General features: G+C 35.3%; 1 protein-coding gene across 1 annotated transcript in view; it reads right to left on the reverse strand.

The window, feature by feature from the left end:
* LOC136835471 (beta-1,4-mannosyl-glycoprotein 4-beta-N-acetylglucosaminyltransferase-like) overlaps positions 1-17,111 on the reverse strand; it is a 500,376-nt gene that overhangs the window by 444,399 nt on the left and 38,866 nt on the right. The window lies entirely within an intron of this gene.

The raw sequence follows: 17,111 nt of genomic DNA on the forward strand, positions 1-17,111 counted from the left end.
AAGTAACTATATATATATATATATATATATATATATATATATATATATATATATATTTTTTTTTTTTTTTTTTTTTTTTTTTTTTTGCTTTTGAATCTGGTAAGAGTTCCCTAGCGTGTGAAATGTAAACGCATATTTTCGACTTCTCTCATATTTCTTTTTAGGTTCATTTCTTTTCTCCTCTGCCATTTCATATTAAATGATAGCTGGCATGAGCCTTGGATCAATAATATAATATTGCGTGGTGGAATAACAACTGATTAGTGGTCGCCAAAATATGATCTTATGTTAACAAGGGCCTAATACATTTTCCGTGTCCGTATTACATAACCGACGGTAAGCAATGTAATTCGTCCAATTTAAGGCGGTTCAAGTTAAGATGCACGTAACCAGGAAGTCCAAAAGACATTTAACGTTATTCCTGGACAACTGTAAACACATTTTAAATTCTATGTCCTAATAACCTGATACTTTCATTTCTTGTCATTTACATACGATTATGTTACCCCAGAACTTTAATTCCAACTGCGTTTCTGGTAATCACTTTTAATCGGATTTTGTAACAAATCAAAACGGTGTAATTATGTAAATTGATATCAACAGGAGTACAGTAATAGTGTACATATAAAAGTAGATGGTTAGCAAAATTTTTACACACCCCCATCACCTAGCACCAGACTAAACGTCATCAGCATAAAATAAGGCATTTTGACGAACACAGCCAATCATTAAGAGACATCAATTAACCTCCAATTTTAAATCTTGTACACTTCACCAATGCATCATTTTTTGTCATCCCGTCCGATCTTCGAAAAAAGGTAGAAAAAACTACAAGCGCGATTTTCAATTATTTACTCCTCGAATAAAACACACACACAGACACTAGCACACTTGCCGCACTAACTGAAGATCCAGGGTTCACATGCGGGCACATATTACAAAACCTTGTGCCCATAGATGTGGTGGAGATGGGAATGAAGCAGACTATCGCATTTCAAAATACAAGCTGCGAGGAAGACTGATTCTGAAGACACCCCTTTATAGAGAGAACGTCTGTTTGTATGTATGTATATGCATGTATATATATATATATATATATATATATATATATATATATATATATATATATATATATATATATATATATATATATATATATATTACCATACAGTGCTGTACCCTCAAACATATCAAATGCACGAAAGCGCTAGGAACTTGTGCCTTTTATTTCCTTCTGGTCCTTGCAGTACACTTAGTCACGTGATCCTTGTGATGGCATGGCATTTTAAATATGTATGTATGTACAGTATGTATGTATGTATATAAATACATATATATATATATATATATATATATATATATATATATATATATATATATATATATATATATATATATATATATATATATATATATATACGTATATTCTTCTTATTCTTTCATTTTCATTTAAATCTCTTACTACCTTCTTTATACATAATTATATACTGCTGCAATACACACCCAATACACAGGTGCCAATTCGCATGTGGTACATTCTTCTTTTCATATATTCCCAAAAAAATACACTGCGTGGGGATTTGCAATACGAAATTATCGTAAATGATTTTCCACTACAGACACGAATCCACCTACTAAAGAATGAGTGGTTTATCAGCATTCATTTCCCTAGCGCAACAAGTGCTGTGGTTCGAGCATAGCGTAAAAAATACTGAATTACAAGGAATCTCGGCACGCCACCTCTCTGAGAACGCTGCAGCAAATTACCTATGAAATTGCTGGTTTTGTCGGTGTTCACCTTCTTAGACTAAGTAATTCTCTATAGTGCTCAATGTCAGTTCTTGCCTTTATTTTAGTATGCACTTTCAGCAACTCACGTTCACTTGTCTAAAGTATATTACCTGATGTAAATTTGCCGATTTTTTTATTTTCAATGCCTGGAGCTTAACGGTACCTCAGCCAATTTTCCTTCACTTTGTTTTATGAAAAGGATGCATTATCTTTATTACGTTCCTCGTTCTTTAATGCCTATCAATCTTCGACCGTCTTATTCCGCTTCTAATAACTCCTTGCATAAATGTCGAATACCAAACCTCTCTTCATATTTGCCCAAAATATTGGCTTTTCGAAGAACCTTTATCTCGGGACTGCGATTTGCATACTGAATTGCCTACTTAATATGATGTAATCGATGTAAATTGGAAATAAAGAGTGAAAAAAGTATACTTTTTCTTTGGTTTAAAATGACTTCCTTAACAACAAGAATAAAACCATCGCAGGCACTGAGAAAAGTGCCTTCGAAGGATGTTAACCTTTCAAACGATGCAAGATTAATTCACTTAACATACACTGAGAGAGAGAGAGAGTCAATGCTGTGTCCTAAACTGACATGAAAAATCCCATAATAAATAACAGACGCATCAGCTGATTATCAAACTACCATAAAACCAAAGGAAGTCCTGTTGCGAGCTTTACTCCTGAGAATTCTACACAACCACCTACGCGTACCATACTCAACTAGTGTTTATTTCTTTGGGTGGGCTCTTCAGTTACCTGTGTGCAGATCAACCGCAATCTGGCCCAGAAGAAATGAGAGAGACATGAGCCTCGTTAATGATTACAGCTGATGTGGAAAGCTTCCGCACTGTTATTGTGTTGAAGGCTGCCGAGAGGTAATGCTAGGTGCTCTGTGACAGGTCTATCATGAACTCTGCTTGATCCATGTTCAGTGTAGTATTAGATTACTAAACATTTCAAGGGGATTCGTGCTTACTTATTCCAAGTACTCGGACAAAAATATCTGAATTATAAACCCACAAAAACAATAATTATTTGTCTTCATTTCAGCTATATTCCGATTAAATTCTCCCGATTTTTAGTTTTCTTAAAAAAAAAAAAAAAAAAAAAAACTTGTGCGTGCGGCTTTGTCTGTCCGTCCGCACTTTTTTCTGTCCACCCACAGAGCTTAAAAACTACTGAGGCTTAGAGCTGCAAATTGGTATGTTGATCATCCACTCTCCTATCATCAAACATATGATTGCAGCCCCTAACCTGGGTAGTTTTTATTTTAGTCAAGGCTAAAGTTAGCCATAACCATGCTTCTGGCAACGATATAGGCCATGCCACCACCGGACCGTGGTTAAAGTTTCATGGGCCACGGCTCATACAGCCTTATACCGAGACCACCGAAAAATTGATCTATTTTCGGTGGCCGTGATCATACGCTGTAAAGAAAATTCGATTGCGCCGAAGTTTCTTCGGCGCATTTCTTACTTTGTTTCTTTTCTGCTTAATTTTACAAGGGTATTGTATGAAGGTGAATGGAACCAGTAAATCATGCTCCGTATTTGCGCGCTCAGAATATCAGTCCCACACTTATGGATATACAAACGGAAAAGACGGACGATCTCCCGTCATGCAACCTATGAACACGATAGTCTACCCTTGAACCAAGTTTGTCTGAAATCCCATTAACCCCGTAAAACGGGTTGCAATGACATTGTAATCATGAAAGAATCATTGACGAGCAGACAGAAGGACAAAGGAAAAAACCAGTCATCCCAATTTTCGTTTTAGAGGACTAATAATTAATGCTTACGATATTGCAGAAAAAAAATAAATGAATAAAAAGAAAGGACAAATTCATTTGCAAACTAGGATGACTGATCGACCCTGAGAAGTGATATGATAGGCAAGGGCAAAGGGTTGGTAAAAATGTTGGTGAATATCTTTTTTCGGATGTATATACAGTAAAGATGCGTATTTTCGAATGACTCAAGTCCTTTTAGGAAGATAAACAGCAGTAAAATTAAAAAGAATACAAATTATTAAAGATCTGACCCAAAAAGAAAATGGCAACCACATAGTGTGATCAAAGAAGATAAGTTGCGGCTATTACACCAGTTTCAGAATGAGCAGCACAGATTTTCACAGGAGAATATTAACTTGATAATAAAAACATACAAATTCGAAAGCCCTGTCAAACACTCGAATAATTCTAATTTAGTAACACATCATTTTGATAAACCGAGAGTAAGCAAGCCATAAACGAAGGCGCCTTCAGACAAAAGATTATGAAAGCGCCAACAAAATTCCCTCCCCGTCAGTATTCTATGAAGGAAAAACCAAAAGAAGAATTGGAGCGTTGCTGCTGACTCGACTTATTGCGCCTTTTTCCTACAGCCACGGTGATGATTCTTGCGGAACTTGATGGAGAAAATGGACAAGGTAATCTGGGGATTTCTTTATCGAACGGCACAAACAATGGCACACGTCATAAACCGCTGCAGGCGACAGCAAGAATAGGATTATAATAACATAAAATGTTTAGACCGATATAAATTCATCGGATATGCTACTAGCAATTAGAAGACCATAAATGAAAAGCAAAAGATTCTTCGACTGTGACAGTACTACCCAAAAACGAATTTTTGCTTACATGTTTTTACACTGACCACATTAGACAGCTAAATAGTACAAAAAATTAATCAAAGGAAACAGAACAATAGTAAATGCTTGATGACTTACATGAAAACATTACTAAAAATTTATGAAAAATAACTTTTGTTTGCAATCGACATTACAAAAGAACCAATGTGTGTTTAACTCAGAAATATAAAATAAATATTTTTCAGATTTTATAAATAAAACATGTGTTTTCTACAACATATTCAATGTGATATTGACCATAAAAATCAATAAATATGTCTTCTATAAAAAATCAGTCAACTTGATTTCAACTTCAAAACATATAAAACCAAACCTCTGTAAATCTTATCACTCCCACTACCAACTATTTGCTTACAAACCTTGAGATGAAGCAGTAAATGTACGGATAGCAAAAAAAAAAAAAAAAAAAAAAAAAAAAAAAAAAAAAAAAAAATTTAGGGGATAAAAGTTGGGATGATGACAGAATGTGAGAAACAACATTCTCCATAGTTCTCTTTTTCCCTCGCGGGAGTGAAAAAAAAATTTGCAGTTTCATATCCCATTTCAGAACACGGGATCTTTCCCTCTTTCATATCCTGCTTGTATATTGCATGGCAGTTCCTTCCAATGCAAAAAAAAAAAAAAAATAAAATAAATAAATAAATAGAAAAAACTTTTTATCTCGGTCAAACACCTGGCCCTTTCATTTCCAGCGTATTCAGGTAATACTCAGGCTCATGAATTTCCAGGACGATTTCAAAAGAAATTTCAAAACAGAACTGAACAGGACGGTAATTAACCCGGGAAGAAATTTCTTTACAGAACTAAACAGATCGGTAAACATGCACAATACATTAAGGGGCAGAGGTGCACAAGATATAATTCAATATCTGAAAAACTTACCGAAGGTATCTCCAACGCAAAGCGCTTGCTTCCTCAGTACATCATACACACGAGTGCATGTATACGCACGTACACAGTGTATACATGTTTAATTAATATTCACTAGTAGTGAAACAATTTTTAACACCAATCAACAGAAATGAAAAAAGAGAAAAACACAACGTTTTGTAATATCAAAAGCAATTTTAGCGGGAAGCACATAGAAAACCCCAAAATAAAAATCACAGAAAATGGGCATGAAAATTAATACGCAAGGTCAGTTGGTTACATCATAGTCATACAAAAACAGCACACGGGTAACTAAAACCCTACGCATAATCTGACACCAATAAGTTTACTTACGCAGAACAGTTTAAAAAATAATGAAACTTAATGGGCGTATGCGAAAAAAAAACTATTATTTTGCTGAAATTAAAAAAAAAAAATGGGATCATTCTATGTTACAGTTCAAATAATAAAAAAAGGTCTATTATTTCTACAATTTAAAAACTACAAAGATGGAGGTTGGAATAAATATGACCAACTGGAAAGAAAACGAAACCAAGATTAAATACGACTTGAAGTGAATTAAGGAAGTCTAAGGACATGTGATAAATGTTAGGGAACTTTTAATACAGAAAAGTAATGGATGGTAACTGATTAATACTAGCAACAAAAAAATCTACAGCTTTGCAGATGTAAAAACAACTGAAATAATTGGAATATTCAGGAATGTAAATGCGTTAATAAAAATAATAATAATAATAATAATAATAATAATAATAATAATAATAATAATAATAATAAAGCAAAGATTCGAGAATTGGATTATAATTTAATGCAATTGTTTAAAAAATAACTACAGCAATGTAGGAGACGTATCTCGCACGGCGAATGTAAAACAAGAAGACTGCATCCACAAGCTACTCAGTTATACACAGACTTTTGAGTAAAAATTAAAAATACAAAATGAAGATACATAAGGAAAACTAACTTCCTGCGATTAATGGGTTCTGGTTGGGTGAAAACAATTGTTTTTGAGACAGCGTTCTATGAAAGAAATCACACAAATGGAAACAAACTGAATTCAAGAAGCTGGGGTCTTGGAAAGACGCCAATGAAAAGGAAGACAATGAGAATCTCAAAGGGCTTAATCAAACAAATAAAGACTGTCAGACTTTCGGTTTAATTCTGATACTGAGCAGGGCTTTTAGGGAGAAAGGCGACGTCAAAACTAATCAAATATTGATGAAGACTGTTTGCTCTCTGCGAGTTCGGTTCTTGCTTATGCAAACAAGAATATGTTCTTCAAATGAACGCAGCTTTTTATTTCCTTTCATGGAAAAGTTTTTTTAATTAATGTTTTCCTAAACAAAAAGGTTAATGGGTCGGTAGAAGATCAGTAAAGCAGACTCTGTGAACCCTACCTAGGTAGAGCAGCCTTACCTCTAATATAAAGTAATATCTAGATAAACACAAGAGACCAAAAAACATGGGAATGGTACTCTTGAAGAATCAGCGAAAAAGGAAAGCGACAGAACACCCAAAATATTAGCCACAGATGAAATGATGAAGCGAAACTTATTGAAATCTGGGATGCAGTAGCCTGCTGGGTGTTACGAAGCTGCCTGCAGAAAGTCACAAAAAATAAATCCACTGAAAGAATTCAGTGATTAAATTCTGCGGCGGTGGGAAAAATGATCGAGTTCCAAGTTTTGCGGCTGCACAAAATGCAGTCAATAAAGCCGCAGGGGTAAGAAGAGGGTCTAGAGATTAGAAAAGGGTTGAATCATTGTTTGAATAAACTGTATTCAGTCCCTGTCGAAGGGGAGACAAAGGAGGGAACGTCCCAATTATGAAATAAATTTACTTGCACAAAGAACCGAGAGAAACTTTAAACTGTGTAAAAAAATATTCCTTCAACCTACAAATTGCGAAGACTATAAAACTCACCATTTTTTCACAAAGTCATTAAGAAGCTGCAAATTTTCTGAATATGTTACAAAACATTTCTAAATCTATAATTGAACAGTTAAAATAGATTTCAGACACATACAAAAGCACAAGATGGAAAACACCTGGCAAACGAATGGAATGTTAATCCATTTGTAAAGCATTATGCCTAAAATATGCTTCTGGAAGATGAACCCATATTCAAATAGCTCGAATGGAGCCAGTAAGACGTGTGAAATCTGCAAAATATTTCGCTGAAAAGCGGTTGGAATGCATCGAGATGAAAATTAACGAAGAGAACAGCAGGAAATAGGCCATGCGTAATTAATTGTTGCACAGGAAATTTGAAATACCGATGAATCTGGCCTGCAAGGAATATGAATACATGAGAGCGACTTCCATAATTCCAGAGAAAAATTATTACGGACACGTGTAAAGACACGTGTAAAGACATAATATTCATTATATATGTGTGTACATATATAATGAAGTATATATACATATGTATATATATTATATGTGTATACATGACATATATATATATATATATATACATATATATATATATATATATATATATATATATATATATATATATATATATATATATAAGGCAGTTATAGAAACATAACTTCAACTTATGAAAATAATTACATTCAATACCAGACAAAAAATTCAAGAGACAACAGTGTACTGTACAGTACATAAACAGACTTTAAATTACGAGCCACGGCTTCTCAATTTAAAAATCCGAAAAGTTACCAAGAGCAGATGAACGGCGAGCAATTATATACTCGTGGAGTAATCGGGTAATTAAATTAAATCGGTCTAATTGGGCAATTCGAGGGCAATTTCAACGGAAAGTTGAGTCTAAGAATTAAAGGAGGAATCCACGCACACAGTAGGATATTCTGAGCCTTGGGAGAAGGAAGAGAACAGCATTAAAACCAGACGTAATTGCAAATACTTATTGGAAATCCTCGTGCGTACGTCTGAATAACATTTATATATAAGAGACTCGAGACTTCAGAAATTCTCCAAGCGCTTCCACGTGAAAGACTGCTACTTGCGCGCAGAGCATAATACAACGTAATCATTCTACCATTTCCATAAAATTCAAGGTATTCCGGAGAGAGAGAGAGAGAGGAGAGAGAGAGAGAGAGAGAGAGAGAGAGAGAGAGACGTTCCTCATAAAAATTTCAATTCAGTTTCCCTCATTTTAACTTCTGCCATACTGACGTGTCGCTGTTTAAAACCAATCGAGCAAAGATAGCTGTGCTATGATTTGGGTGTTTACAAACACTTAAACTTAAGGATTACATATGGATAAGTTGACTACAAATGCTGCTTTGTTTCACAGACTGTTACTCATTTCGCTAATTAATATCGATTAATTTTTCACTGAATGGTGCCAGATGAATATCTCTCAAGTTACACAGTTATGTTCTTTATTTGCCTTTTGTGAGGAGCTTGTGTTCAGCAAAATTGAGAAGTTTATACGGTACTGTTTTAATGTCATATACAAAAACTAGGATTTGCCTAACGATATATACGAATACTTGACTGTATATTGATAACATATGAGCTCTATAACAGAAATAGTTTTATCTCTCTCTCTCTCTCTCTCTCTCTCTCTCTCTCTCTCTCTCTCTCTCTCTCTCTCTCTCTCTCTCTCTCTATATATATATATATATATATATATATATATATATATATATATAATATATATATATATATTATATATATATATATATCTGAGCAATAAAATTAAGTTACAATACTGTTCCCCTTTTGAAGTAATAATCGGTTAAAAGGTTAGAGATATTACTAAAACCATTATGCTTTACAATTCTCCATTCTCCGTATCTGCTGTACACTGTTTGAAACTATTGCTCTATACAACTTAAATATAATTACATTAAACAAGCACAGTATATATATTATATATATGTGTGTGTGTGGACATATATAATATATATATAAATTATATATATATACGTGTGTACACACACACACATATATATATATATATATATATATATATCTACACATATATATATATACATGAAAAAGTGAGAGAATCGAAATAGAACGGCAGAACATTAACATTATTCACCGTTAGAGCTGCCATATAATAGCACCAACGCTATGAGAAACGGTTGAGGCACGTTTTCTTTTATCCATTCCATTTGTGTGGAAAATGTTGCATACCACTCATGCACCTTACTTTACTTACTGTAAATAACAACACACAAAAGTACAACTACTAATATATGTATGTATGTGTATATATATATATATATATATATATATATATATATATATATATATATATATGTACACATACTTATACATATATATGTATATATATATATATATATATATATATATATACACATATACATATATAATATATAAAACAGCAGCAACCACAGCCGGATAGACATCAATCAGGAAGAAGAAAAAGTTTTTGCTAAAACAGGCATTTATTCCGGACGTTTTTTTTTTTTTAGCAAATGGCTAGTTTTAGCAAAGAATCTTTGTTTCCACTTCTCAATAGTTATATAAATACACACACACACACACACATATCTGTATAAATTATATATACATATATATGTACGTATATGTATATACATACTATACATATATATATATTTAATTAGGTATGCATAAAATACATAGAAGTACAATCAATTAAATAGTTAATTTACTCATATCATGAAAGCAGCAACATACTGAAACTCGTTAACAAGAAAAATCCCCACCAGTATTGTCGATCTAAAGGAAAAACTCAATATTACAAGTATCTGAGATAAAAACCATTCCATAGGTATCCTGTATGAATGAAACCTCCCTTTACTAATATCCGCAAAGTATTTTTTATAATTTTCTCTGTAGCCTTTGCACCATCTCCTCTTTATAATGAAAGGCAGGTCACCTTCAAAAGCCTCGCGACGTCGATTAAAACTATACCCCAGGGGACTATGGTCTCACACATAAGCGGTGTCAAAAATTCTACTTTTTTCATCATTTAATGTTACGTTCGGCATTTTCCCTTTTTCGAATGATACCTGGTACATCAATTAATGGATTACACTTCTGTGTATTATATTGCATACCTAATTTATATATATATATATATATATATATATATATATATATATATATATATATATATGTATGTATACACACACACACTATATATAGGCCTGATGAAGAAATATGGATGTAAAACTAACAAACAGTGCAGGCTGGATAGAAAAATTGGAGAAAGATGTTAGGTGTCTTGTGCGACCGTAGAATCAACATAAAGGTTAAAGGAAGAGTGTATAAGACAGTAGTGAGACCAGCTTTGATATATGGAGCCTGAAACATGGCCGGTAAAGAGAGGGTGCAAGAGAAGAAATTGGATACGGTAGACATAAAAATGCTCAGGTGGATGTGCGGAGTAACAAAAATGGACAGGATAAAAAATGAAAGCATAAGAGGAACCACTTGACTAAAGTCACAGAACTATCAAAGAAGGCCCATGAAAGAAGACCGCAGTGGTATGGCCATGTGATGAGAAGGGATGAGACATACATAAGGAGGAGAGTGATGCAGATGGAGGTGCCTGGTGGGAGAGCAAGAGGAAGACTGCAGGGAAGGGAAGGTGGATGGAAGTAATTAGAGAAGTTCTGAGAGAGAAACAATTTTCAGAGGACGACGTGTCTGACCGAGCCAGGTGGAGGAAAGCGAAACATCGACCCCACACAGAAGTGGGAAAATATGTAGACAAAGAAGAATATATATGTGTATATGTATACAATACACACACACATATACATACATACAAACATACATATATATATATACATATATATATTCTTCTTTCTCTGCGTCTATGTGTGTGTGTATGACTAATTCACGAAGATATGGAATGTATGTATATTCCTCTTGCCCTGGGGAAGTTCTAACTCACCCTTAAGGTTTTTAGTCTTTACACGCCCTCAAAAGAAAAACCGACTCTCCTTTATATTTTTCCTTCTCTCGTAACGCATTATGACTGTCGACAGAAAATATCCCAGCTAAAATCATAACAACAAATCCTCTCTCTCTCTCTCTCTCTTCTTCCCTATAACGTACACAAAGTTATCGTTGAAAGTCTCTATGATATTTTTCTTTATCGGAGATAAATGGAAGGCCAATACAGCACTTACTTAGGAGACATGAGAAAAATATTGAAAGAAAATCAGGAATAAAAAAAAATGAGTCGGTCTAGCTTACGGACCCAGCTGTACACGAGCAAAACTTTCGGTGAATAACAAAAATGGAATCTAAGAGGATTCCAGCGCCTGCCGGGAGAGCGTAAAGAAGAATTTACAAAACGCTGCACCCGGGAAATTACTAATCACTGCAGAATAAATATCGAATACGGTCGAATGAGTGTCAACTTCCCCTCGTTCAGCTAAATGGAAATCTGACCAAAGCAGAACCAAAAAGAAAAAGACTGCCAAGATATCTTACACATGAGAAAGAAAAGTTTGCAGAAGTAAGGCAAGGTCCTATATCAACCCCTGTGCATTTGATGCAATCCTGCCGAGGAGACTCAATATATTGCCTAACAAATAAGTAAGAAAAAATCTTACAACACAGAAACGAAAACCATTTATTTTAGGTATACCGATCATTCTGAACTATATAACCTCTTCATCTGAATATCAAAATGGGCAGAAAGAATAGAAAATTAAAACTTGTTTTTCGAATATGAAATGAAAAACTAAGGCTTATAAAATACGCAACAATGCGATGAATTACACTAAGAGCTTCCAATGAGCATCATGCTTCATGTGAAATGGGAAACGAGGCAATAAAGTGTGAAATATAATACCATCAAGAAGTGACGTGCAATAAGATACACAACTAACGATAGTTTTAAAGTTTTCCCACCAGAATAAACTTAATTAAGATGCTCAAGAAGCATACTCTACGAAGAAGATGCAATCGTAATTATTATAGTTGGGAAAGGACACCACCTCTTCAAGCAATTGTGTCAACACTTATACTAGGGAATAGCAATCCAATAAGTTAAAAAAAATCTGAAAATGTTACGAAATAAGGCTCCAAGCTTTAAAGTTATCATCATTTATTAACAAATACTAATAATAATTATGGCTAATGTTGTCAATGCATAGTGAAACACTCATAGATTCATGGTCAAGGATCAGCTACACAACAATATAAATAGCTTTGTTTTGACAGTCAGGTCTTATGCCTTTCTGATTATAGCACTTGAAAAGAAATATAAAATTTAGGCTGAAAGGTAAATTGAAAGTGAAAAGTTTTTAATGGTTTAACAGGAGGAAAACCTCAAAGCAGTTCCTCGCAGTCGCACTATGAAATAACTGTTAGGATAGGGTGGAAAGAAGGAAGAAAGAGATAAGAATAGAGGTACAGTAAAAGGAATGAAAGGGGTTGCAGCTAAGGGCCGAAGGGACGCTGCAAAGACCCTTGACTGATGCCGACAGTGCACCGAGTGAGGTGCACTAACGACATTACCTCTCTACGGGGATTACACCACTTAACGACTGACTGTCTCTACTAAGCAATAATACTGCCTAAATTTAAAAATATTCTCAGCAAGTAACTGAAATCGAAGTGAACAGCTGTGTCAGCAGTGAAACACCAAACTAAAACCCTCCAACAACTTATATTCAAGTGTAAGACCTAAAATAGTTCTTCTGTTCATTCTTAAATCAAATTTGGTCTTGAAAAATGTTACCCCAAAAATTTTCATGGGTGATCTCTTAAAGACAGTTTTGCGAATACCACCAGAATTGAGAGTAGGTCTTGCACGCCTAGTTCTATTATTACAGTTGATTCATTTACCCACTCAACTACGATTACTAGTTTTAAAGATAAAAGGTTGTTCTTTTATTTATGCCTGAGTAAGGAGTTTTCCTGCTTCTGCTTTAACAGATATCCAAGGCATGAATCAGTGGAGGCAAATGTGATTTTCACCTTTCCTGCACCCTCAAACCACGCTTGCTGATCTCTCTCTCTCTCTCTCCCTCTCTCTCTCTTCTCTCTCTCTCTCTTCCTTTGACCTAAATCTTCCTCCAACGCCAGGAGGAGGGAGCTTGAAGTCAGTAATCAGCCCCATGGGTCGCAGAACTTGAAGAAGGTTAATAGACCATAAAAGAAACGAGAAATGCTGAATGTCGCAGAGGATTGAGAGATTTCTTTTCCTGGTGACAAAAATATATAACACAAGTACCACACGTTGTTTTTTTATGACCAATGACGTCATATATCTGAATAGATGCTCGGAGTTAACCTTATTGAGGTAAATATTCAACTTTTCTGGTAATCACAAGGTAATTCACTTTGTAACACCTCCAGCGCCAGACGATGATAACATACGCTTAATGAAACCTGTTTCATTCACTTTTCTACTTTATGCGACATTTTTTTAAATTAATCATTCACGCCCCAGTTGTAATAATTCTGAGGGAAAACGGAGAAAATACGGAAATCGTAATAAAGGAAGACCACCAAAAGCCAAATATACTTGAGAAACAAGGTTTAAATTATCACTGGCAGTTAAAAGTATGTTTACCTTATCGTGACCAGAATATGGATAAACCTGAGAGTGCCACCTCAAAAGGTTGACTGATTGAGCAATAGAAAACTCGGCAACATTGCAAGAACTTATCAAAGGACGCTAGGCAAAAGTTGAAAAAGAGAGTTGAAGAGCCAATAAACTTCTTAAGTGTAAAGTTATCTTTATAAAATTCAGTAACTTTACGTATTTTAGTAACTTTCCATAAAGAAACGTTAAAAAAACATTTGCGACCTCCTATTAGATAAATGAAAGCAATCTCCCCTAGAGCGAAAAAGATGAACAGATTATATCCATAAATCCAAAATCACAGTTGCATGTAACTGTTAACAATTTAAATTATGCAAACGTACCCATAACATAAACAAGTAAAATATGCGTCGAAGTTTCTTCGGCGCAATCGAGTTTTCTGTACAGCCGCTACAGCGCATAATCAAGGCCACCGAAAATAGATCTATCTTTCGGTGGTCTCGGTATAATGTTGTATGAGCTTCGACCCATGAAACTTTAACCACGCCCTGGTGGTGGCCTATCCTATATTGTTGCCGGAAGCACGATTATGGCTAACTTTAACCATAAATAAAATAAAAGCTGATGAGGTTAGAGGGCTGCAATTTGGTATGTTTGACGAGTGGAGGGTGTATGATCAACATACCAATTTGCAGCCCTCTAACCTTCGTAGTTTTTAAGATCTGAGAGTGGATAGAAAAAAGTGCGGACGGACAGACAAAGCCGGCACAATAGTTTTCTTCTACAGAAAACTAAAAGGAATATATTCAGTAACAATAATACAGTAACACACTTTAAATCCCTCTAAGATTAGAGAGGTAAGTAAAGCTCATTCCTAAAATATAGACAAAATCACGCGTGCTTTACGCATAAATGATTCATTTCCCAGACAAACATAATGTACCCTTACATTAGGAAGTGAATTCCGATGGAAGTAACAGGAATAAGATGAACAATATTCTTTTCGATATACTATGCACCCATTGTTTAAAAAAAAAAAAGGTGGGTGGGAGGAGCAATAAGACATTAAACAATACTTCCGCCATTTCAGAATGCTCAGAGCGACGGATTTCACGAACTTAGAAAAAAAACAGTACAAGAACTTATACAGGCTGCGAGGCGGGTAATATACAGCGACTCAGTATATACTAATTTTTTTTTTCTTTTCTTTTACAGCGACTAGGTACATACTAACTCATTAATCAAGACTCTGGACATGTCATTAACAATCGCGTGCGGAAAAGGAAGATTTAAACTGAGAACGAGAAGGGCATACAACTGGGAGAAAGTGTGTTATCTCACATACGAAAAAGACTATTTCCTTGTATATGCCAAGGAAGACAATATGATACAAATGGCTTGAAAACTGAAATGTTTTTACATATGTACACAGCTGCGTTTTTATGCATAGGCGACTGTGTCTGACGAGTGTACATAATAAGCGTTGTTTCTACAGCTTGTGCTTGGTCTGTGTTTCCGGCGACCACTTGTCAAAGGTCGGCCCTCGTGGTCGGTCTTCGTCGGACGTTTCTGGTGGCGTCTGCCTGGAGGGGCCTCAGGGCGGGGCGCCTACAAACTAATCCAACTCTGGATCAAGAGTGTTGCTCTGGATAGTAAGAGAAACATTCCGTATAAGTAACGAAAGCAAAACCAAGCAGAATATTCCTACCGCTAGAGAAAAAAGAAGACACTTTCACCAAACTTGCTTTTCTCTGTAATGTGGAAAGTAGAGAAGTTGGTTGAAGCCATATCTGACACCACGAGAACAATCAGAGCAGCAGATACTGCCTCATTTTACCTTCAGTCCAATTTCGCTCTAAAGATTTTTTGACCCTCGTATTCACCGGGCCGGAAGAAGCAATTCCTTCCACCAAATCAGGGGCGTCCTTTGGACGATACCCAGATCGAAAACTATTCTACCATATAATGACTGGGAACCCATTCTAATTGAGAGATCTTAGAAAAACAAAAAAAGCATCTCGCTAAGACGGTTCAATCACGCGCATTACATACTGATTAAGATGTTAGGAGGAGGAGAGGGAGAAGAGTGGATAGGTAAGGAAATAAGAAACAAGATAATTAGATCAAGCAAAAGAACCGACTGAATCCTAAAAGATAAGCGAGATTAAGAGAGAAACCATCAAGAGGGAGACAGAGTTAATCTGAAAATCTGATGAAAGGATTAACCTCGGAGAAGTGAGGAGTACCTCGTCAAGGCCCTTATAATAGGTTTTATTTATGATGCGATGGAATATAATTTGATGGAGCACTGATCACGTATCTGGGTTACGTTTTTCTGCTTTCTCGCTCTTTCCCCAACACCTAACTAAGGCCCAACACAACCAGTTAACCAACAGGTATGTATAGTTCAAAACGTAGGTCATGAAAAGTACAAAGGTATTTTTCATAAAACAGGTACAAATCGTTTTCAGTCCTGTGCCGGAATCGAACCCAGCATCTCCCGTTAGTGAGGCAAGTATGAAACAAGATGAGTGTGATACCACACACACACATAGAGAGAGAGAGAGATAGAGAGAGAGTAAAAACTAAAGAAAGCTGTCATCAAGAGGGAAGAAAAACTAAATCTCGTCAACTTAGGAAAAAATTAATCTCGAATAAAAGAGAAATACGACTTGGGAAAAGAATAAAAAAAGACGACTTGGGAAAGAGAGAGAGAGAGAGAGAGAGAGAGATAACACACTTTTCTCAGTTGCTATTTCTACGAAGCAAAATATTTCCATTTTAAAGTGGCATGTTATTACAAGACTACGTAGTTTCCTTTGCAGTACATACCAAATTTGAATTTGGCTTCTGATGTATCTTACACTTGAAACTTCTGGCTGGTATATGGTCGTTTCAAACCCCTACCTAACCTCCCCCTCCTTCAAATATAAAGAATAGTTCGCTTGATATGCTTACCTGTCCCACGCTGAAGGTCTTAAGGGAAACTTTTAATCATGGGTACTGTACGCGTGTTCATAGGTGTTTACGCTGTATAAATTCATGCTATTTGTTAGAAGTTGCGTCAACATTATAAATGCTTAGATAAGAGACAAAGGTATCCAGTTCACTACGCTGTAGGCAGAATTCTGAGGACAGTAACTTTAACGTAACTGAATGCAGTTGTCTTTTGGGAAACCCTAATTCCTTGGGAACGGACACCTGGCACGTAAAAAAAACCATCCCTTCAACTTCAGGAAGCCGGTTCCTTTGTAAACTTCCTTTTCTTTGATTC

Source organism: Macrobrachium rosenbergii, chromosome 55 (genome assembly GCF_040412425.1).
Source record: "Macrobrachium rosenbergii isolate ZJJX-2024 chromosome 55, ASM4041242v1, whole genome shotgun sequence".
In the NCBI taxonomy this organism is placed as follows: Eukaryota; Metazoa; Arthropoda; class Malacostraca; order Decapoda; family Palaemonidae; genus Macrobrachium; species Macrobrachium rosenbergii.